The sequence below is a fragment of the Mobula hypostoma genome, chromosome 1 (genome assembly GCF_963921235.1).
Source record: "Mobula hypostoma chromosome 1, sMobHyp1.1, whole genome shotgun sequence".
NCBI classification, from domain to species: domain Eukaryota; kingdom Metazoa; phylum Chordata; class Chondrichthyes; order Myliobatiformes; family Myliobatidae; genus Mobula; species Mobula hypostoma.
Window position 1 is genome coordinate 80428580 of NC_086097.1, and position 23347 is coordinate 80451926.

The following is a 23347-nucleotide window of genomic DNA, read 5'->3' on the forward strand; positions in this document are numbered from 1 at the left end:
GTTTTCTTGGATCTTCAGAAAGACTTTGACAAGGTGCCACATATGAGACTACTTAACAAGATAAGATTCCATGGTATTACAGGAAAGATACTAGCATGGATAAAAGATTGCCTGCGTGGCAGAAGGCAAAGAGCGGGAACTCTCCAGCAGCCGCCAGAAAAGGCCCCCTTTATTCCCGCTCTTTGTTTTCTGCCAGGCAGGCAGTCTTTTCTTGGTTTTGGGACAGCTTCTTTTCACGTTATATGTCAATGATTTGGATGACAGAATTGGTGGCTCTGTGGCCAGATTTGCGGATGATGCTGAGATAGGTGGAGGGGGAGGTAGTGTTGAGGAAGCAGGGAGTCTGCGGAAGGATTTAGACAGATTAGGAGTATGGGCAAAGAAGTGGCAATTGGAACATAGTTTACGAAAATACATGGTCATGCACTTTGGTGGAAGAAATCAAAGCATGGATTATTTTTTAAACAGGTAGAAAATTCAGAAACCAGAGTTGCAAAAGGATTTGAGAGCCCGCGTGCAGGACTTATTCCCTAAAGATTAATTTGCAGGTTGAGTCAGTCAAAAGAAAGGCAAATGCATTGTTAGTATTCGTTTTGAGTGAACTGGAATATAAAAGCAAGTTGTAATGCAAAGGCTTTATAAGGCATTGATCAGACTGCACTTGGAGTACTGTAGGCAGTTTCGGGCCCCTTTTCTGAGAAAGAATGTGTTGGTATTGGAGAGGGTCTAGAGGAGGTTCATGAGAATGATCTAATTAAAGGGTTAACGTATGATATATACACACACAAACACACACACACACACACACACACACACACACGCAAGCGCACACACACACACACACGCAAGCGCACACACACACGAGGAAATCTGCAGATGCTGGAATTTCAAGCAACACACATAAAAGTTGCTGGTGAGCGCAGCAGGCCAGGCAGCATCTCTAGGAAGAGGTACAGAAGAGGTACAGTCGACTTTCGGGCCCAGACCCTTCGCCGTCAGGTTAACGTATGAATAGTGTTTGATAGCTCTGATCCTTTACCTACTGATGTTTAAAGAAGGAGTGGGGGTGGGGAAAGAGGGATTTCATTGAAACCTATTGAACATTGAAAGGCCTAGATAGAGTGCATGTGGAGAAGATGTTTCATATAATGGAGAAGTCTAGGACCAGAGAGTACAGCCACAGGTTAGGACATCCCTTTAGAACAGAAATGAGAAGGAATTTATTTAGTTACAGGGTAGTGAATCTGTGGAATTCGTTGTCACAGATGGCTGTGGAGGCCAAACCATTCGCTGTACTTAAAGTGGAGGTTGATAGATTCTTGATTAGTAAGGATATCACAGGTTACAGGGAGAAGGAAGAAGAATGTCCTTGAAGGGGGTAATAAATCAGCCATGATGAAAATGCTTGTGGAGCTTAATGAGCCAAATGGCCAAATTCTGCCCCTATGTCTTCTGGTTTTATTTCATGACCTCACTGCTAACGTCACGGCATGCTCACAAAGGACTGGACCTAGGTCGTAGAGGAACGGCAGGATCCCCAGGAAAAGACAGAAACAGAAGGTTAAACATTGGAATCAGAGCCTCAGTGGAACAACTGAGCAACACCACAAGGTAATTCATCCTTTCCAACACAATGACCCGACTAAAGCACTGAATGGGAGTGGAGTCCTCTTTAAATAATCATAAAATCCAGGAAACATGTGTCAGCCACAATTAACCTGACAAAGTTAAACCGAAAATGCAAGGGCTTACCAACTCTAGTTAAGATATTGATTAGTAAACACAGGTGCTCAAAAACTCTGGAAGCTCAACTGTCTATGGCAAGCCACAGGGCTCTTGACAGCTAATGGGTGTAGTCAAATTGGGTGGGAATTTATTGAATGATTTTGAACTGTATCCTTGGGCAAGATTTACCTGAACAAGTTTCCACTTCATTGGGTAGATGTCTGCATTGTTTTGTACTGGCATAGCTTGGCTAGGGGCTCAGCTACAGCTTGAGTGAGGATTTTCAGCTCTGCCATTTGGACGTTGCCTGGTCCCGCCGATGATTTGTATCCCGTGTCCATATCCATTTCTTGTTATCACACCCATTGAGTCAAATTTGCTGTTGACTGGTTCTCATGCTGATGTGGATGCTAGGAGGAAGTTAAGATGAGCCATTTGGCTCTTTTGGCTGGAGATGGCAGTAAATATTTCATAGAGTCAGAGAGCACGACAGCACAGAAACATGTGCTTCAGCGCATGCTAAACTGTTACTCTGCCTAATCCCATTGCCCAGTACTTGGACCATAGCCCTCCATATCCTTCCATCCATGTACTCATCCAAACTTCTCCTAAATCTTGCATTCGAACCTGCATCCGTCTCTTTTGGAGGCATGCATCCCATGCTCTCACGGTCCTTCCAGTGAAGAAGTTTTTTTAAAATTTTGACAATGAAGTTTGTCTTGTCTCTTCTTCCTGGCTCAGAAGGACATAGGAATGGTCTTAAAAATCAGAACATTAGTTTTTGGGTGGAGTAAGATAGCAGACCTTTGATCATAGCTGTTGGTTCTGAGATTGCTTTTCACTGCTGATTAATATGATAAGTGATCATGTATTGGAGTTTGTCATAACAGCTGCTGTCCCTGGCATATCCTTCTATGCTGCATTGAATGACAATTGGTCCTTAAGTTTTCTAGGAATGGTAGAATAAGGGACATACAGTAGAAGGAAAAAAGGTTGCAGATAGGGGTGGGGTTCCTACTGCTCCTCATAGCCTACAGTGCATCATAGAAGCCCAGTTCTGAATCAGCCCCATTTAGCATGGTGGCAATGCTATGCAACAGAATGGTGGGAAAGTGGGAATTTCTCTCTTTAGGACTGTGTGGTAGTCTCTCCTACCAAACTGTCATGGACAAGATGCATTTGTGACAGTTAGGTCAATCAGATCTCTCCCTGTCAGGAAATGTAGAAGAGGCATGACCCAAAAACAGAGATGGAGATCATTATAGCAGTAAATAGAAACATAGAAACATAGAAAATAGGTGCAGGAGTAGGCCATTCGGCCCTTCGAGCCTGCACCGCCATTTATTATGATCATGGCTGATCATCCAACTCAGAACCCAGCCTTCCCTCCATACCCCGTGACCCCTGTAGCCACAAGGGCCATATCTAACTTCCTTTTAAACATAGCTAATGAACTGGCCTCAACAGTTTGCTGTGGCAGAGAATTCCACAGATTCACCACTCTCTGTGTGAAGAAGTTTTTCCTAACCTCGGTCCTAAAAGGCTTCCCCTCTATCCTCAAACTGTGACCCCTCGTTCTAGACCTCCCCAACATCGGGAACAATCTTCCCGCATCTAGCCTGTCCAATCCCTTTAGGATCTTATACGTTTCAATCAGATCCCCCCTCAATCTTCTAAATTCCAACGAGTACAAGCCCAGTTCATCCAGTCTTTCTTCATATGAAAGACCTGCCATCCCAGGAATCAATCTGGTGAACCTTAATGATACTTTACTAATAAACTGCACAATAACAAGCTGCAAGGGGCTACAAAACAAGATGGGACAGATACTTAACTCGACAAGGCAGTAATGCAACTGAAGGCTAGGGAGCAATTGGTTCGTATGAGTGAACCAAAGACTGTGGATGAGAGCTGGGTTTCAATAGGCTGCAGGTGATGAGTTGGAAATGAGTGGAGGTGACTCTTGTTAGCTGGGTGGAAACTGGGAGGTGCCCGCCTGTGCAGGCATAACAGGACCCCCTTGCCCCACTAATGATTGAACCCAGCAGCACAGGATGATTCAAATGGGTCCAGTGGAACTCCTTGATGAGCGATAGATCCAAGATGAAACTGGGTAGTGCCCAAAACCTCTCCCCTGGGTACTGCACATACCGTCTATGATGCCGTCTACCCATCTACTGGTAAAACACGTAGACTGGTCCAGCTTCCAACATCCTTGGTTCTTGAGGTGCCAGCTCAGGTGGGTTGAATGGTGTATGGACATCGGGCATGCGGAAGGTAGGTGCGATCCTGAGGGATCGCAGTAGCTGTAGATGGTAAGTGACTGGGTTGATGTGAAGGGCATATCTTAAAGGAGCCAATGAACTGGTGTGAGCACTTGCAAGAGTCGATGCGCAGGATCAGCTCTCAGGTGGACAGCCAGACATGGTTCCCAAACCAGAGTAGTTTGGCTTTGTGTAGACAGCAGTTAACCTGGCAGAAGTAGACACCTTAAGCAGCTCGGATGACCATCCGTGCCCTCTTCCAAGCATTCCAGCATCAGTGAACCAGGGTGCTGGTGGCAGGATCTCCACTGTTGGCTCCTCTACAGGGAACACAGGGGTTGGTAACCAAGAAGCACTTCAAAGGGTGAGATATCTGTGGCAGAGGAGGTGTTTGGATTGTCTGGCCCAGAGCAGATACTTCTTCAAAGTGGAATGTTTCGAGGATGCGAAGCATCACAAAAACTTCTCCACTTGCCGATTGGCTCTGTCTGATTGACCATTGGTTTGCGGATGATAGCCAGAGGACAAATTCACTGAGGTGTAGAGGAGGGAGTGGAATGCTTACCAGAAGCAGGAGACCAATTGTGGGCCCCTGTCCAACACAATGTCCTGAGGGAAACTGTGGAGGCAAACTACACGTTGGAAAACTAGGTCTGATGGAAGTTCAGGGAGGTAAATGAAGTGGGCCACCTTGGAGAACCAGTCCACCACTGTTATGATCACTGCTGCCCCATCAGAAGGTGGCAAGTCTGTGATGAAATCCATAGCGATGTGGGACCATGGGTGTCAAGGGACAGGAGCCCCCTACCAGAGGTATTTGCAGGAATTGGACTGGGCACATTGAGAGCAGGCAGCGACAAACTGAGGTACACCTGTGATCGTGGTGGGTCACTAGAGCCGGTGCTGTAGAAAATCCAGAGCTGTCAAGCAATGAATGGCCGAAGAGGGGAGAAGAGTTGTCACACTGGAGTGCCTCAGAATGCACGGCTGCTGGCAGGCTCATGCGGTTATCTTGTGTCAGCCAGAGCAGGCTCCTGCTTTAGGGCCTAGCGAATCTGGTTCTCAAGATTCCAGATGATCAGGGTGAGGATCTTTGAGGATGGAATGATGAGCTGAGGGCCAATCTCCTTTTTAGCTGGATTGAACTATCATGACAGGGTGATGACTTAGTGTTCTTTGAACTGGATCAGTAGGAGATGGTGAAGTTGAATTGCAATAAGAAGAGGGCCCAGTGAGCCTGAGTTGGCGGGTCTGTTGCATGGATATGAGGTTCTGGTGGTCAGTCAGATCAGGAAGGGCTCGATGTTCCCCATCAGCCAACATCTCCTTTCCTCCAAGGCCCACTTAATGGTGAGTAGCTCCCTGCCTCCTACTCCATTTTGGTGCTGTATAGATTTGATCATGCGGGGAAGAAGGCACAAGGGTGTGTCTTCTTGTTCAGTCCTCACTGAGAGAGGATGTTCCCAGCACCCATGTCGGATGTATCCACCTCTACCACAAAAGGTCTGGAAGGGTTTGGACCATGGAGAATGGGAGCAGTGGTGAAGTATCTTTTGAGCTCCTTGAAAGCGTGGTCCGCTGCAGAGACCGGGTTATCAGTGAGGTTGGTGAAGAACATGTGAGGAGCAGTGATTTGGCTGTAGCTACTGATGAAACGGTGATAGAAGTTGCAGAAGTCCATGAAGCACTGTAGTTATTTGAGGGAGCATGATCAGGGCCATTTAACAAGAGCATGCACTTTCTCTGGGTGCATTGAATTGAAATTGAACTGAATTGACTTTACTTCTTACATCCTTCACATACATGAGGAGTAAAAATCTTTATGATACGTCTCTGCCTAAATGTGCAATCACAGTAATTTATAATAAATAAATGTCAGATGTAAGTCAATATAACACAGAAATACACTCAAATCAGCGTGAGTTAATCAGTCTGATGGCCTGGTGGAAGAAACTGTCCTGGAGCCTGTTGGTCCTGGTTTTTATGCTGCAGTACCATTTCCTGAATGGTAACAGCTGGAACAGTCTATGGTTGGGGTGACTCGGGTCCCCAATGATCCTTTGGGCCCTTTTTTCATACCTGTCTTTGTAAATGTCCTGAAACATGGGAAGTTCACAACTACAGATGCACTGGGTTATGCCCTGGGGTGAAAGGATGTAACCCATCAAGGAAATGACCGGGGTATGGAACTGGCATTTTTCTAACTTGCAGTGCAGTTGGTTTTCAAGGAGATGCTGAAGGACTAAACGGCGTGACAGACATGGTCTTGGGGGTCCTCGGAGAAGATGAGGATGTCATCGAGGTTAACAAACACATACCTGTGTGCATGTCTCGAGGTTTCTCATCGTTGATGGCTTGCAAAATGGTTGGACTGTTGCAAAGTCTGAAAGGCATCACCAAGTATTCATAGTGGCCAGTGGGCGTTATGAACGTCGTCCTCCACTCATCCCCCTGTTGGATGCGGATCAGAGTGCACACACACCATAGATCCATTTTGGCGAAGATCTGGACCCCACGGAGTGTTTCAAATGCGCTATCAAGTTTTCGGGTAGTGGTTCTTAATAGTGATTTTGTTGAGCCCACGGTAGACAATGCAGGCATGAAGACTCCCCATCTTGCTTTTTAACAATGAAGAAGCCTGGGGACAGGGATGGTGGATTAAAGCCATGCCGTAGTACTCATGGCTTAGGTCTCGGGAGGGGAGAGAGTACAGACGATCTTGGGGAGTGGTGGTGCCCAGGAGGAAGGTCGATTGAACAGTCGTGTGGTCTGTGAGGTAGCAGGCTGCTGGTTCCCTTCCACTGAAGGCGATGGCTAAGTCATGGTATTCATGTGTGAATTTGCTGAGGTCAAGAGTTCCCTCTGTTTCCATGGATTTACAGGGTGAAGCCAGCTGAGGTTGTAGTCAGGAGGTTCGGTACGTGAGTCCCCAACTCAACAATGAACCAGATGACCAGGTGAAGTGAGGGTCATGATGAAGAGTCAGGTGTAACCCAAGACGAGAGGAATGTTAAGTGAGTTGATAAGGAATTGGAGGGGATTGCAATGGTCTCTGATGCTGATGTGCACAGGCCATGTGCTTGCTCTAACCATCCCAAACCCCAACAGATGTCCATCGATGGCCATTTTGCAAAATGAGTGAGAGATAGGGTTGGTAGGGAGTCCAAGCTGCACACAAGACTCCAGTCCAGAAAATTTCCTGCTGCTCCAAAATCCACCAGAACCTCCTGTGTACGTGCAGCCGTTAGGGTGTGGAGGAGGATAAAGAAAGTGAGTCAGGCTCTCATGCTGGAATGAGAGCTTGGGAAGAGCTTACCAGACAGAAGACCCCTCATCTCTACATGGTGGTAACGCACACAAATTGCTGGAGGAAATCAGCGGGCCAGGCAGCATCTAAGAAAAGAGAACAGTCAATGTGTTGCTCAGATTTCCAGCATCTGCAGATTTTCTCTTGTTTTCTTCATGGTGGTGCTGTTTTTCCAGATGCGGTGAGCATTTGATGCCTGGGTGATCTGCGGCTCCATTGTAAGCATACAAGTTGTTTCTCCACTGATGCTCACGCTCTTTGGATAGAGTTGAGGGAACTCTCCCTAACTGTGTGGGTTCTGCAGTCTGAAATGGTTCTGCGACTGGAACTGGGGTTCTGGCTAATGATTTGGAAGGTCATTCCATAGATGCTTGTCAACTCAGAGGGCCAGAGTGAAGAGACTTTCAAGGTCAGTGGTCATCTCCTGGGTAGACAGCTTGTCTTTCAAATGCTCTGAGAGGTCGTGACAGTGATGGGCCAGCAGCGCTTCAGCATTCCAGTCACACTCTGTTGCGAGGTCTCTGAATTTCACAGAGTAATTCAGCCCCAAGAGTGAGCCTTGACACATGTGAAGTATCCAATCTGTTGCCCCCTCTCCTCTTCTCAGCTAGCTGGTGCATCTCAGCGGTGAATTCCTCATCTTTATTGCAAATGGTGGTTTTATTGTCCCATTTAGCAGCTGCCCAGTTCAGAGTTCGTCCAGTCAAGAGAGAGATGACGAAGGTAATCTTGGCTTGGTCTGTGGAGATACAGAGATGGTTGGACCTCTAAGTGTAAGACACACAGGGAGAGAAAGTTGTGTTATCAGACTCAAGATCCATTAAAGCTTTTGGCACCAGAATCTTGTTCTCCAAGGAAGGAGGTTGACTGGAGTGGGGTTGCTGTATCAAGACAGAGTTGTTTGAGAGTAACGAGGAAATGGTCAATGGTTTCCTGCTGCTTTGAGATTGTGTGCTCCTGTTGATGATGGCTTCCTTTAAGCAAGCATACTCTGCGGGGTCAATCATTGGTTCACCCATCCTGTCCAGAAATGTAAAGGATGCTTGACCCAAAAGCAGCGCAGTGAGGACAATTTTAGCAGTAAATGGCATTTTACTTATAAATGACAAAATAACATCCACAAATAGCTACAAAACAAGAGCAAACAGGTACTTAACACTTTAAGCCAGCAAGGTAACTGAAGGCTGGGAGCAACTGGCTGGTTCAAAGGGCAGAGCTGGGTTTAAATAGGCTGCAGGTGACGAGCAGCAGGTGACTCCTGTTAGCTGGGGTGGAGACTGGAAAGTGCCTGCTTGTGCAGACCTGACAATCCCTTGTTTGTTTCACACACCATCTATTGAAGATCACCTCTGGCAACTCTATGCTTCAGGAAGTGGCTAGCTCAGTGATAGCTCTTCAAATCACTCTCTGCACAGGGGATTTATTTATTTATTTCGAGCTAGAAGACAATAACAGGCCTCTCTAGCCCAACAAGCCCATACCTCACAATTACACCTATGCAACTATTTAACCTACTAACCTATATATCTTTGGAATGTGTGAGAAAACTGGAGCACCCAGAGAAAACCCACATGGTCACAGGGAGAATATATAAACTCCTCCACCCTGGGTACATTCTGTATATTTTCTGTTTTCAGTACTTCTCCAAAACATTATTCAATATGAAGGAGAAATACCTATTCATCAGTTGATGGTGGACAATAATCACCAGGTGGTCTCCTTTCCTGTGCTTGGCTGTTGTTATGAAGCATCTAAGGCCTTCAGAGGCAATGTTGAGAATTTTCAGCACTATTCTTTCCTGCTTTATATCACCTTTGGTGGATCTGTCCTACTGTTGAGATAGACCATTTCCACAGCTTGTGATGGAGGATACTCACCGAGATCTTTGAGAGTCTAACATAACTTCTGGTCAATACGGTGCCTGCATACAACACTTCTTTGGTCACCATCTTCTGGATAGATTAGGAAGCCATATTTCACTGCTTTTATGCCTTTTACATTAGTTTCTTTTCATCTTAGATGTGATTCTGGAGCTGCTGGAGCCTGTGAATTGCTGTTTAGAGATTGTTTGGGTATTTCAGTGCTCTGCAGACTCAGCGGATTCCAGAAGACGAGAAACAGCATGAGCAAACCTCATGGGGGGCAGGCTGCGGGATGGGCGCAAGCCGATGTTTGACTCCATTCCGCTGATTAAAGTGATGAGGGAGATTGGAAGTTTAAGACAAATACAGAAGGTGAGCACTGGCTGCCAGTCTTTTGATCGCTCTGCTACCGGAGAGGGGGAGCCTGCCTTTGTTCCCAGAGAAAGTCACCAGGTTTTCAGCAGTTTGGATATGGACTTAGATGATAGACTTTTTTCAGTCTCGTTTTTTTTTATATTCTGTGTTTTTCACCTGGTCATTCTCATTGTTCTTGTGTGGGGAGGGGAATTTGGGGGTCAATGTGTCTGTTCCAGTTTGTTCATGTTTTTGTGTGGGAGGAATGATTTGGGGGTTGATGATCTTGCTGCCATTCTTTTATTTCTTGGTTTCATGGCTATCTGGAGAAGAAGAATTTCAGGGTTGTATACTTTGATAATAAATTAACATTTGAACCTTTGCAAGGCAGATGGGGGGAGGGTGGTTGGTGGATGGGTCCTGTTTCCATGACCTCATTTGTTGTCCAATGTGAAGTTAGAGGTCCAGTTGGCTTCGTTCTTCATTTTAATACAGCATTTTTGATGCAATTCAAAATCTTGTTCTACTCTTTCTGGAGGCTGGTTAAGAATTAACCACATTACTACAGTTCTGAATTCACTCATAGAAACATAGAAAATCTACAGCACAATACAGGCCCTTCGGCCCACAAAGTTATGCCAAACATGTCCATACCTTAGAGCTACCTAGGCTTTACCCATAGCCCTTTATTTTTCTAAGCTCCAGGAGTTTCTTAAAAGACCCTATTATTTCTGCCTCCGCCACTGCTGCTGGCAGCCCATTCCACGCACTCACCACCCTCTGCGTAAAAAAAAACTTACCCCTGACATCTTCTCTGTACCTACTTCCAAGAACCTTAAAACTATGCCCTCTCATGCTAGCCATTTCAGCTCTGGGGCAAAGCCTCTGACTATCCACATGATCAATGCCTCTCATTATCTTGTACACCTCTATCAGGTCACCTCTCATCTTCTGTCGCTCCAAGGAGAAAAGGCCGAGTTCATTCAACCTATTCTCATAAGGCATGCTCCCCAATCCAGGTAACATCCTTGTAAATCTCCTCTGCACCCTTTCTATGGTTTCCACGTCCTTCCTGTAGTGAGGCAATCAGAATTGAGCATATTACTCCAAGTGGGGTCTGACCAGGGTCCTATATAGCTGCAACATTACCTCTCGGCTCTTAAACTCAATTCCACGATTGATGAAGGCCAATACATCGTGTGCCTTCTTAACCATAGAGACAACTTGTGTAGCAGCTTTGAGAGTCCTGTGGACTCGGACCCCAAGATCCCTCTGATCCTCCACACTGCCAAGAGTCTTACCATTAATACTATATACTGCCATCATATTAGACCTACCAAAATGAACCATCTCACGTTTAAATAGGTTGAACTCAATTTGCCACTTCTCAGCCCAATTTTTCATCCTATCACTGTCCCATTGTAACATCTGACAGCCCTCCACACTATCAACAACACCCCCAACCTTTGTGTCATCAGCAAATTTACTAACTCATCCCTCCACTTCCTCATCCAAGTCATTTATAAAAACCACAAAGAGTAGGGGTCCCAGAACAGATCCCTGAGACACACCACTGGTCACCGACCTCCATGCAGAATATGACCCATAAACAACCACTCTTTGCCTCCTGTGGGCAAGCCAGTTCTGGATCCACAAAGCAATGTCCCCTTGGATCTCATGCCTCCTAAGTTTCGCAAAAAGCCTTACATGGCATACCTTATCAAATGCCTTGCTAAAATGCGTATACACTACATCTACTGCTCTACCTTCATCAATATCTTATCCTCTTGCTCTTCACAAACTTGCAGAATGCCTTGGGATTTTCCTTAATCCTGTCTGCCAATGCCTTCTCATGGCCCCTTCTGGCTCTCCTAATTTCATTCTTAAACTCCTTCCTGCAAGCCTTATAATCTTCTAGATTCTTATCATTACCTAGTTTTTTGAACCTTTCGTAAGCGCTTCTTTTCTTATGACGAGATTTACAACAGCCTTTGTACATCACTGATCTTGTACCCCACTATCCTTTCCATGTCTCGTTGGAATGTACCTAATGAGAACCCCACGCAAATATCCCCTGAACATTTGCCACATTTCTTCCATGCATTTCCCTGAGAACATCTGTTTCCAATTTATGCCTCCAAGTTCCTGCCTGATAGCCTCATATTTCCCCTTACTCCAATTAAACATATCCCTAACTTATCTGTTCGTATCCCTCTAATGCTATGGTAAAGGAGATAGAATTGTGATCACTATCTCCAAAATGCTCTCCCACTGAGAGACCTGAAACCTGATACCTGACCAGGTTCATTTCCCAATACCAGATCAAGTACAGCCTCTCCTCTTGTAGGCTTATCTACATATTGTGTTAAGAAACCTTCCTGAACACACCTCACAAGCTCTACCCCATCTAAATCCCTCACTCTAGGGAGATGACAATCAATACTTGGGAAATTAAAATCTCCCACCAGAACAACCCTATTATTATTACTCTTTTCCAGAATCTGTCTCCCTATCTGCTTCTCGATGTCCCTGTTACTATTGGGTGGTCTATAAAAAACACCCAGTAGAGTTATTGACCCCTTCCTATTCCTAACTTCCACCCACACATACTCCGTAGACAACCCCTCCATGACTTTCTCTTTCTCTGCAGCTGTGACACTAGCTCTGATCAACAGTGCCACGCCCCCACCTCTTTTGTCTCTCTCCCTACCCTTTCTGAAACACCTAAAACCTGGCACTTGAAGTAGCCATTCCTGCCCCTGCACCATCCAAGTAATGGGCATAACATCATAGCTCCAAGTGCTGATCCATGCTCTAAGCTCATCTGCTTTATTCATAATACTCCTCGCATTAAAATAGACACATCTCAAACCATTAGACTGAGCGTGTCCCTTCTCTATTGCCTGCCTATCCTCCCTTTCGCACTGTCTCCAAGCTTTCTCTGTTTGTTAGCCAACCTCCCTTTCCTCCGTCACTTCAGTTCAGTTCCCACCTCCCAGCAATTCTAGTTTAAACTCTTCCTAACAGCCTTAGCAAACCTTCCTGCCAGGATATTTGTCCTCCTCGGATTCAAGTGCAACCCATCCTTTTTGTACAGGTCACACCTGCCCCAGAAGAGGTCCCAATGATCCAGAAATCTGAATCCCTGCCCCCTGCTCCAATCCCTCAGCCACGCATTTATCCTCCTCTTCATTCTATTCCTATACTCACTGTCACGTGGCAGAGGCAGTAATCCCGAGGTGACTTCCTTTGAGGTCCTGCTTCTCAACTTCTTTCCTAACTCCCTGTAGTCTGTTTTCAGGACCTCCTCCCTTTTCCTACCTATGTCGTTGGTACCAATATGTACCACGACCTCTGTCTGTTCTCCTTCCCACTTTAAGATATTGTGGACGCGATCAGAAACATCCCGGACCCTGGCAGCTGGGAGTCAAACTACCATCCATGTTTCATTCCTGCGTCCGCAGAATCGCCTATCTGACCCTCTTACTATAGAGTTCCCTATCACTGCTGCCATCCTCTTCCTTTCCCTACCCTTCTGAGCCACAGGGCTAGACTCTGTGCCAGAGGCATGACCATTGTTGCTTCCCCCAGGTAGGCCGTCCCCCCAGCAGTACTCAAGCAGGAATATTTATTGTTAAGGGGGACAGCCACTGGGGTACTCTCTAGTACCTGCTTCTTGCCCTTCCCTCTCCTGACTGTTACCCTCTTCTCTGTCTTCTGTGGTCCTGGACTGACTACCTGCCTTTAGCTCCTCTCTATCACCTCCTCACTCTCCCTGACCAGACGAAGGTCATCAAGCTGCGTCTCCAGCTCCTTAACGCAGTCTCTAAGGAGCTGCAGCTCGACGCACCTGGTACAGATGTGGTCGTCCAGGAGGTCGGGAGTCTCCAGGACCTCCCACATCTGACACCGAGCACAGAACACCGGCCTCACGCACATACTTTCTGTCTTTATTTTAAACAGGTAACTTACCTGGTCTCGGCCCTTTATCGTCGATGCCCCATTGAGCCATCGTTTGCAGTTCCAGTGTAACAGCTCAGTTACAAACTAAAGGATACAAAATGAAAGATGTGAGGCTATGAGTTCAAATCCTAGCAAAATAGTTGTATCATCACCAAATTTATAGATGGTACTTGAGCTATACCTAGCCACACAGTCATGGGTATAGAGAGAGTAGAGCAGTGGGCTAAGCACACACTCCTGAGGTGCACCATTTTTGATCGACAGCAAGGAGGAAATGTTATTACCAGTCTGCACAGATTGTGGTCTTTTGGTTAGGAAGTTGAGGATCCAATTGCAGAAGGAGGTACAGGGACCCAGGTCTGCAACTTATCAATCAGAATTGTGGGAATGATGGTGTTAAATGCTGAGCTATTGTCAATGAACAGCATCCTGACATAGGTGTTTGTATTATCCAGGTGGTCTAAGGCCGTGTGAAGAGCCATTGAGATTGCATCCGCCATTGACCTATTGTGGCGATAGACAAATTGCAGTCGGTCCAGGTCCTTGCTGAGGCAGGAGTTCAGTCTAGTCATGACCAACCTCTAAAGCATTTCATCACTGTAGATGTGAGTGCTATTGGGCGATTGTCGTTAAGGCAGCTCACATTATTCTTCTTAGGCACTGGTATAATTGCTGCCTTTTTGAAGCAAGTGGGGCTTCTGCCTGTAGCAGTGAGAGGTTGAAAATGTCCTTGAATACTCTAGCTAGTTGGTTGGCTCAAGCTTTCAGAGCCTTACCAGATAATCCATCAGGGCCTTCTGCTTTACGAGGGTCCACCCTCTTTAAAGACAGCCTAACATCAGCCTCTGAGACAGAGATCACAGGGTCATCAGGTGCAGCAGGGATCTTCACAGCTGTAGTTATATTCTCCCTTTCAAAGCGTGCATAGAAGGCATTGAGTTCTTCTGGTAGTGAAGCATCACTGCCTTTCACGCTATTGGGTTTTGCTTTGTAGGAAGTAATGTCTTGCAAACCTTGTGAGAGTTGTTGTACATTCGATGTCACCTCCAACCTCGTTCAAAATTGTCTCTTCGCCCTTGAAGTAGCCCTCTGCAACTCATACTTGGTTTTCTGATACAGACCTGGGTCACCAGACATGAATGCCACAGATCTAGCTTTCAGCAGACAACGTACCTCCTGGTTCATCCACAGCTTTTGGTTTGGGAATGCACAGGTAGTCTTTGTAGGCACACACACATCCACACAGGTTTTGCCACATAGTGATGCCTCTGGAGTGAGACTTTTCCCTAAAGCATAGTGCCCCCTTACACAATAGGAGATGCGGAGACGGCCAATTTGAGGATAATGTAAGGATGTGAAGCATACCCAAAACTAAGGTTCTATTGCCTTTGTCAGAGCTGGGGAGCAGCCAATACCTGCCAAAAGAACATCTGCAGGCATTCTGACCTCTGCAAGGGACTGGCAGCTGTTGATGGACCTTGAAGGGCAGCTGAAGTTCCACAACCATATGGCAGCCACCACCCTGCAACCAGACATTGTCCTAATGTCTGAGTCTACTAAGCAAGTGGTGCTGCTGGAGCTGACAGTCCCATGGAAAGATAGCTTGGAGGAGGCCTTTGAAAGGTGTGACAAGAATACACATAGATAAGATGTTAGCTGTCCTGTGTGATCAGCAGTTGGTCTGCCACCTGTCTTCAAGAGAGAGATAAGGAACACAATGAAACAGCATCTGGAGATGTGTAATGAAGGGACGGGAGAGAGCGAGCTGTCTGGAGCGGCTCCCCCTTTGAACCCTGAACTGTTTGAAGTGATGGACAGGCGATACCCCAGCAGGGGGATAAAAAGGGACCGGTTCGCTAAGGCAGGACACACACGACACCCGAGGTAACGAGACCCTGGAAGCAGTGCGCCTCTCACGAGTCGGTGGGAAGTATTGGACAACGCACAGGGTGGAAAGGTACGATCAGCAGGAACCCGGTGTGTGTCCGCCCTTGCTTGGGTACCGGGTTCACTGCAGAGGATCGACCGCATCTGGAGGAGGGGTCACAGTCGGTGACCTCAGGTGACATCACCAAGGACCTGCCCAAAAGCTGCTTGTGAGCAATTATCGCCGGTCTGTGAGTGGAAGCTGTTTCTGAATAATCAGTCGTTCCCGTTCTCTCTCTCTCTCTCTCCCCCCACGTTGTCCATCGCCATGGCAACGATTACTGCGAACTGAACTACTAAATTGGACTGAACTTTGTGTCACTTTGAAATTGGTCATTTATCCCTAGACAACGATAGAGCTTGATTGATGCTGTTATCTTAATTCTGTGCACATGTGTGTTTATCATTGCTGAACTGTTGCATTTATTATCCTTTCGACTACTGTGTTGCTTGTTTCTTTAATAAAACTTTCTTAGTTCTAGTAATCCAGACTCCAACTGAGTGATCCATTTCTGCTGGTTTGGCAACCCAGTTACGGGGTACGTAACAAAGGAAGCTCTCCAAGTACACAGGACTAGTCAGCAACTGTCAGCAGGCTGGATGGAGAGTGAGGCGTCTCCCAGTGGAGGTTGGTTGCAGGGGATTCATAGCCCATTCTTGAGTTAGGGCCTTCAGCATTTTGGGCATCCAGGGAGAGAGGAAGAGGAGAGCCATCTGCAGCACCACCAATGCAGCAGAGAGGGCCTCAAGATGGCTGTGGCTCAAAAGAAGGGAGACATGGAGTCGTAAGTAGCTAGCCATCTGAACACAAGCTGGGGTCTGATCAGCCCTGCCTGGGTCACCTGGAGGAGGTTGTATGATGTTGAAAGACCCGAAACACCCGATGATTCCAGGAACATCACTGAAGATGTGTCCAGAAGCATCAATAGATGTATGTACACAGTCTTTACTAACTTCAAAATATCATCGGCTGTCCACTTGAAGTTTCAATTGATTTTAACACTCCTATTGTGAATTTTGATTGATCATGCGAGTAAAGAATTTAAACATATACAATTTACAACGATCAATATCTGTAACTGATAAGCCAATTCTGTATAAAAATCACAATATTCCTTTCAGACTTCAGCACAGTGTGGGTGACACTGTTCTCCTTGTGCACAAGTTATGTAAAAAGAATGCTTGAATTGGAAGGGTGCGTTTATTTTGGGGCCAGTTATTTTAGGTATTTTACTTCGTATTACTATTGGTGAAAGCAGTGACTTTGACAGATGGATAGGAAAGGTTTGGAGGGATATGGGCCAAATAGAGGCAATTCAGAATCAGAATCAGGTGTATTATCATCGGCATATGTTGCGAAATTTGTTGTTTGGGACTAGCTTAGATGGGCCTTTTAGTCATGGTTGAGTTAGAAACATAGAAAACCTACAGCACAATACAGGCCCATCAGCCCACAATGCTGTGCTGAACATGTACTTACTTCAGAAACTACCCGCGATTACCCATAGCCCTCTATTTTTCTAACCTCCATGTACCTATCCAGTTCAGACATCCCACTTCTCCCGGAAGTTCCAGGAGTCTCCTTCAAATTAATAGTGGCTCCCTGATGCCCGCAAATTATATACAATGTCCCGGAAATTGATTTTTTTGAGAGCGAGTGTGAGAGAACGCGCGAGAGAGAGAGCGAGAGAGCGAGCGCAAAAGCAAGAAAGCAAGCGCGAGAGAGAGTGAGTGACCATGAGAGAGAGAGCGAGAGAGCGAGAGTGAGAGAGAGAGGGAATGAGAGCAAGAGCGAGAAAGCAAGCGCGAGAGAGAGTGAGAGCGAGAAAGCAAGCACGAGAGAGCGAGAAAGCAAGCACGAGAGAGCGAGAGCAAGAGCGAGAAAGCAAGCACGAGAGAGTGAGAAAGCAAGCAAGAGAGCGAGAGCAAGAGCAATAGCGAAAGTGAGAGCGAGAAAGCAAGCGCGAGAGAGAGAGAGCACGTGATAGAGAGAGAGCAAAAGCGAGAGCGAGAGAGTTCCAAAAAAAGTCAGAGTGGCAGAGTGTTCCAAAAAAAAATAACACGTACATCACCCCAGATTACACTAAAGTGTACCCCTGCCTAATGGGGGACAAAAATAATGACAGTGTTTCTCACTGCACTGTTCGCAACAGTGACTTTTCTATTGCCCACGGTGGGTTAAAATGTAAAAGACATGTTGAGGTGAGTTTAACAGGTGTCATTCGTTCATTAGCATAGCTAACGTTATTTTAACTAGCTGACCAGCTGCTAAGGAGCTACTCTATTGCAAACATCCCACCTCTCCCGGAAGTCTCCCGCAAATTGATGATGCCACCTCCCTGAAAGGAGTTTTTGCAGGGTGGGATGTCTGCCAGTTGAGCAGACATGGAGGTCTAATTCTGTACTGTATTGCTCTCTGAATCTACATAAAGCAATACACAAGAATCTGACACTAGCCAGACCAACAAAACTAGATTGGAGACTCCTTTGTCGATCATTCTTTCCACCACCCGTGTACCGCACCACTTTGTGTACAAGCAGGCTGCAACAATTTGCCAAGGTCTATTTGACAGCACCTCTCAAAATCAAAAATGTCTATCTCCAAAAAAGGCTGCTATGGCAGCAACTGCAAATGGGCATTCTTACCAATATAACTTTGGGGGAAAATATACCGTCCCTTCTTTGTTATCAAAACCCCGGAATTTCCTTTCTGTATCTTCACCATGCAGATTGCATTGTTATAAGGAGGCAGCAGTAGTGGCTTTTCAGGAGGACTGTCAGATTAAATGACAAATACCATCCTCGTCACTGACACCCACATCTCCTGAAAATGTAGGGAACGTGTAGATTGCTGACTACATGCAGTATCAGGACCATTAACTGGGAATGCTTGAGGCCAGAGGTAGCAAGCAGAGACTGAGCATTTCTTAGGTATGTTCCCCTGGGGTTTGTGTGTCATGATGCAGGACAGGAGGCTCGAAGGCAATTGCAGACCAATGTCTGAGAAACTTGGGGTGGAGCGCCTTGGAGTCTGAGGGCAATGTAATCTTGCATGGCAGTGCTGTTTTCTGACATGTTTGGCTCCCTTGACATGACAGCACTGTGGATATTCTTGACAAACTATGCTTCTGATGTGTCTACATAATGACTTGACAGCAATCACAAGGCATTTGGATGTTCATTAAGGATTAAAAATTCCAGTTGTTAATATTATGGGACACTAATAGCAGCTTGGACAGCGGCTCAGAATTCCTTCATGATTGCCTCTTCTACTGCTTTTGCTTGCCGGCACTCTTTGGTGCATTTGGCAATGAAATGGAATAGGGGCCCTGTGGCCTGGGCGATGTTATGACAAATGGCATACTGCCTGATCATCCTCAACTCTCTTGTCATTGCCTGGAAGAAGCTTGCAGCCAGGAAGGAGGTTGATTGCTGTCAGCAATGTCACTGCTGCTAAGCAGCATTGTGGATAGCTGCTTAATCTCCTCGGCAGACATTGACAGTCCTACATTCTGAGGAAAAACACTTAAAATTTGAAATGAGAAAACAGATAATCTTAACAACCTCCGTTAAAGGACAAGGATGGTGGCATGTTGCTTATAAACAAATTTGTGGTTCACCCTGCTAAGAGCAAACTTTTACGATGTGCACAAAAATGAAAAATTCAAAGCATTTTGGACTATTACCTCAGCTCACTACCTATTTTTTGTGTTTATAAAGTCTGTCAAAGAAACCATGTGACAGGATACTTGAACTTTAGTGCAAAATGGTAATGAAGCTGATTTCCGAATGCTAAAATAGAAGAATAGGAAAATAAGAGAAATCAATTACATTTCAGCAATTGGAAAACTCTAGGCAGAAACCAGGTATTCAAGCAGTTGAAATCAGCTGGGTGATTTGGGCTTGATTACAGTGTTTTCTCTCATTATCTTGAATGTTAATCTGATTTCTATGCTGCTGCCAAGGGCACTGCTCTCTTTGTATCCGTCTGTATTTTCATCTGATATTCTGGTATATTGCTTCCCTATCTTATGAAGATAACAAGAGGATATGGTTTCAATGGAGGTTCTAGAAGGCTCCTTAATCAACAGAGGGAGAAAGGGATAGGCCACATGCTGTCATAGAAACCTACACCAAGGAAACAGAACTATTGAACCATTAGTTTGCATACTTATTCACTCATTCCTTTTGTTCTCCGCACATTTCCGTTTTCAAGAACATCTTGGGAAGTTTACAAACCATAAGACCATAAGATATGGAAGCAGAAGTAGGCCATTCAGCCCATTAAGTCTGCTCCACCATTCAATCATGGGCTGATCCAATTCTTCCAGTTATCCCCATTCCCCTGCTTTCACCCCATACCCCTTGATGCCCTGGCTAATCAAGAACCTATCTATCTCTGCCTTAAATACACCCAATCACTTGGCCTCCAAAGCTGCTCGTGGTAACAGATTCCACAGACTTACCACCCTCTGACTAAAGTAATTTCTCTGCATCTCAGTTCTAAAAGGACATCCTTCAATCCTGAATTCGTGCTCTCTCGTCCTAGAATCCCCTACCATGGGAAATAAATTGACCATATCAAATCTGTTCAGGCCTTTTAACATTCAGAATATTTCTATGAGATCCCCCCTCATTCTCCTGAACTCCAGGGAATACAGCCCAAGAGCTGCCAGACATTCCTCATATGGTAACTCTTTCATTCCTGGAATCAATTTCCTGAATCTTCTCTGAATCCTCTCCAATGTAAGTATATCTTTTCTAAAATAAGGAGCCCATAACTGCACACAATACTCCAAGTGTGGTCTCACGAGTGCCTTATAGAACCTCAACATCACATCCCTGCTCTTATATTCTATACCTCTAGAAATGAATACCAACATTGCATTCGCCTTCTTCACAACCGACTCAACCTGGAGGTTAACCTTTAGGGCATCTTGCACAAGGACTCCCAAGTCCCTTTGTACCTCTGCATTTTGAATTCTCTCCCCATCTAAATAATAGTCTGCCCATTTATTTCTTCCATCAAAGTGCATGGCCATACAATTTCCAACGATGTATTTCATTGGCCACTTCTTTGCCCATTCCTTAAACTATCTAAGTCTCTCTGTTTCCTCAACACTATCCGCTCCTCCACTTATCTTTGTATCATTGGCAAATTTAGCCACAAATCCATTAATAGCATAGTCCGAATCACTGACATACATTGTAATAAGTAGTCCGACCCTGTGGAACTTCACTGGTAACCGGCAGCCAGCCAGAATAAAATCCCTTTATTCCCACTCTGTTTTCTGCTGACCAGCCAATGCTCCATCCACACTAGTAACTTTCCTGTAATTCCATGGGCTCTTATCTTGCTAAGCAGCCTTATGTGCGGCATCTTGTCAAAGCTCTTCTGAAAATCCAAGTACACCACGTCTACTGCATCTCCTTTGTCTATCCTACTTGTAATTTCCTCAAAAAATTGCAGTAGGTTTGTCAGGCAGGATTTTCCTTTCAGGAAACCATGCTGGCTTTGGCCTACCTTGTCATGTGCCTCCAGGTACTCTGTAATCTCATCCCTAACAATCAATTCCAACAACTTCCCAACCACTGACATCAGTCTAACAGGTCTATAGATTCCGTTCTGCTGTCTCCCACCCTTCTTAAATAGCAGAGTAACATCTGCAATTTTATAATTTATACTTTATACTTTATTGTCGGCAAACAATTGATACTAGAACGTACAATCATCACAGCGATATTTGATTCTGCGCTTCCCGCTCCCTGGATTACAAAACAATAGTAAATATTAAAAATCTAAATTATAAATCATAAATAGAAAATAGGAAAATGGAAAGTTACGTTAGTGCAAAAAAACCGAGAGGCGGGTCTGGATATTTGGAGGGTACGGCCCAGATCCGGGTGGGGATCTGTTCAGCAGTCTTATCACAGTTGGAAAGAAGCTGTTCCCAAATCTGGTCGTATGAGTCTTCAAGCTCCTGAGCCTTCTCCCAGAGGGAAGAGGGACGAAAAGTGTGTTGGCTGGGTGGGTCATGTCCTTGATTATCCTGGCAGCACTGCTCCGACAGCATGCAGTGTAAAGTAAGTCCAAGGACGGAAGATTGGTTTGTGTGATGTGCTGTGCCATGTTCACGATCTTCTGCAGCTTCTTTCGGTCTTGGACAGGACAACTTCCATATCAGGTTGTGATGCATCCTAGAAGAATGCTTTCTACGGTGCATCTATAAAAATTAGTGAGGGTTTTAGGGGACAGGCCAAATTTCTTTAGTTTTCTCAAGAAGTAACGGCGCTTGTGGGCCTTCTTGGCAGTGAACTCTGCTTGGTTGGACCAAGTCAGGTCATTTGTGATATTGACCCCGAGGAACTTAAAGCTTTTGACCTGTTCCACTTGTGCACCACCGATGTAAATTGGGTGGCGTGGTCTACTACTCCTTCTGAAGTCAACAACCAATTCCTTCGTCTTGCTGACGTTGAGGGATAGGTTATTGTCTTCGCACCATGCCACCAGGTTCTTAATTTCCTCTCTGTACTCAAACTCATCATTACCCAAGATACGGCCTGCAATTGTTGTGTCATCAGCAAACTTCTATATTGAGTTCGATGGAAACTTTCCAGTCATCCAGTACAATGCTAGAATCTATCAAGGAGACTTATCCACCCTCAGACCATTAAGTTTCCTGAGCACTTTCTCCGTCATAATTGTCACTGCACAAACTTCACTTCCCTGAGCTCTTGAATGTCTGGTATACTGCAGACGTCTTCCACTGTGAAGACCGATGCAAAATACACATTCAGTTCCTCTGCCATCTCTGCACCTCTCATTGCAATATCTCCAGCGTCATTTTCTATTGGTCCTATATCTACTCTCGACTCTCTTTAACCTTTATATACTTAAAAAAAGCTTTTAAAATCCTCTTTGATATTAGCCACCAGCTTCCTTTCATAATTCATCTTTTCCTTCCTAATGACTATCTTAGTTTCTTTCTGCAAGTTTTTAAAAGCTCCCAATCCTTTATCTTCCTACTAGATCTGACTTCCTCATATGCCCTGTCTTTTGCTTTTACTTGGTCTCTGACCTTCACTTGTCAGCCACGGTAGTGTCCTTCTGCCCTTTAAAAATTTCTTCTTATTTGGAATATATCTGTCTTGCACTTCCCTCATTTTTCGCAGAAATTCTAGCCATTGCTGCTCTGCTGTCCTTCCTGTAAAAGTCTCTTTCCAGTCAAATTTGGCCAGTTCCCCTCTCATGCCATTGTATTTTCCTTTATACCACTGAAATACCGACACATTGGATTTTATTTTTTTCCCTGTCAAATTTCAATGTGAACTCAATCATATTGTGATCACTGTTCCCTAAAGGTTCTTTAACCTTAAGCTCCCTTATCACTTCCGGATCATTGCACAACACCTAATCTAGTGCAGCCAATCCCCTAGTGGGCTCAACAACAAGCTGTTCTAAAAATCCATCCCTTAGACATTCTACAAATTCTCTCTCTTCAAGTCTAGTACTGAGCTGGTTTTCCCAATCCACTTTCATGTTAAAATTGTAACGATTATCATGACATTGCCTTTCTAACACACCGTTTCTATCTCCTGCCATAATTTGTAATCCACATCCTGGCTTCTGTTTGGAGGGCTGCATACAACTGTATACAGTGGGCAATTGTTCTCTTGTCTGGAGGAAAAGTGACATATTTGAAAAACTCTAACACAATTGTAATTTTTTTAATACACTACGTAGCCCCCTGGTAAGCCTCAGGCTCGCTCAGCTCGCTTTTGTCTAGGGGAGCAGCCTGCAGCCCCACCACCCCGCCAAACTGGGTAATCAAGTTTGTGTGGATGCTGTGTGATGTATCCCACCCCGCCAAATAACAGACACCATATGCGATTAAATGATTACACTTTATAGGTCTTACCGGAAGTATGTAATTAACAATGTTAAA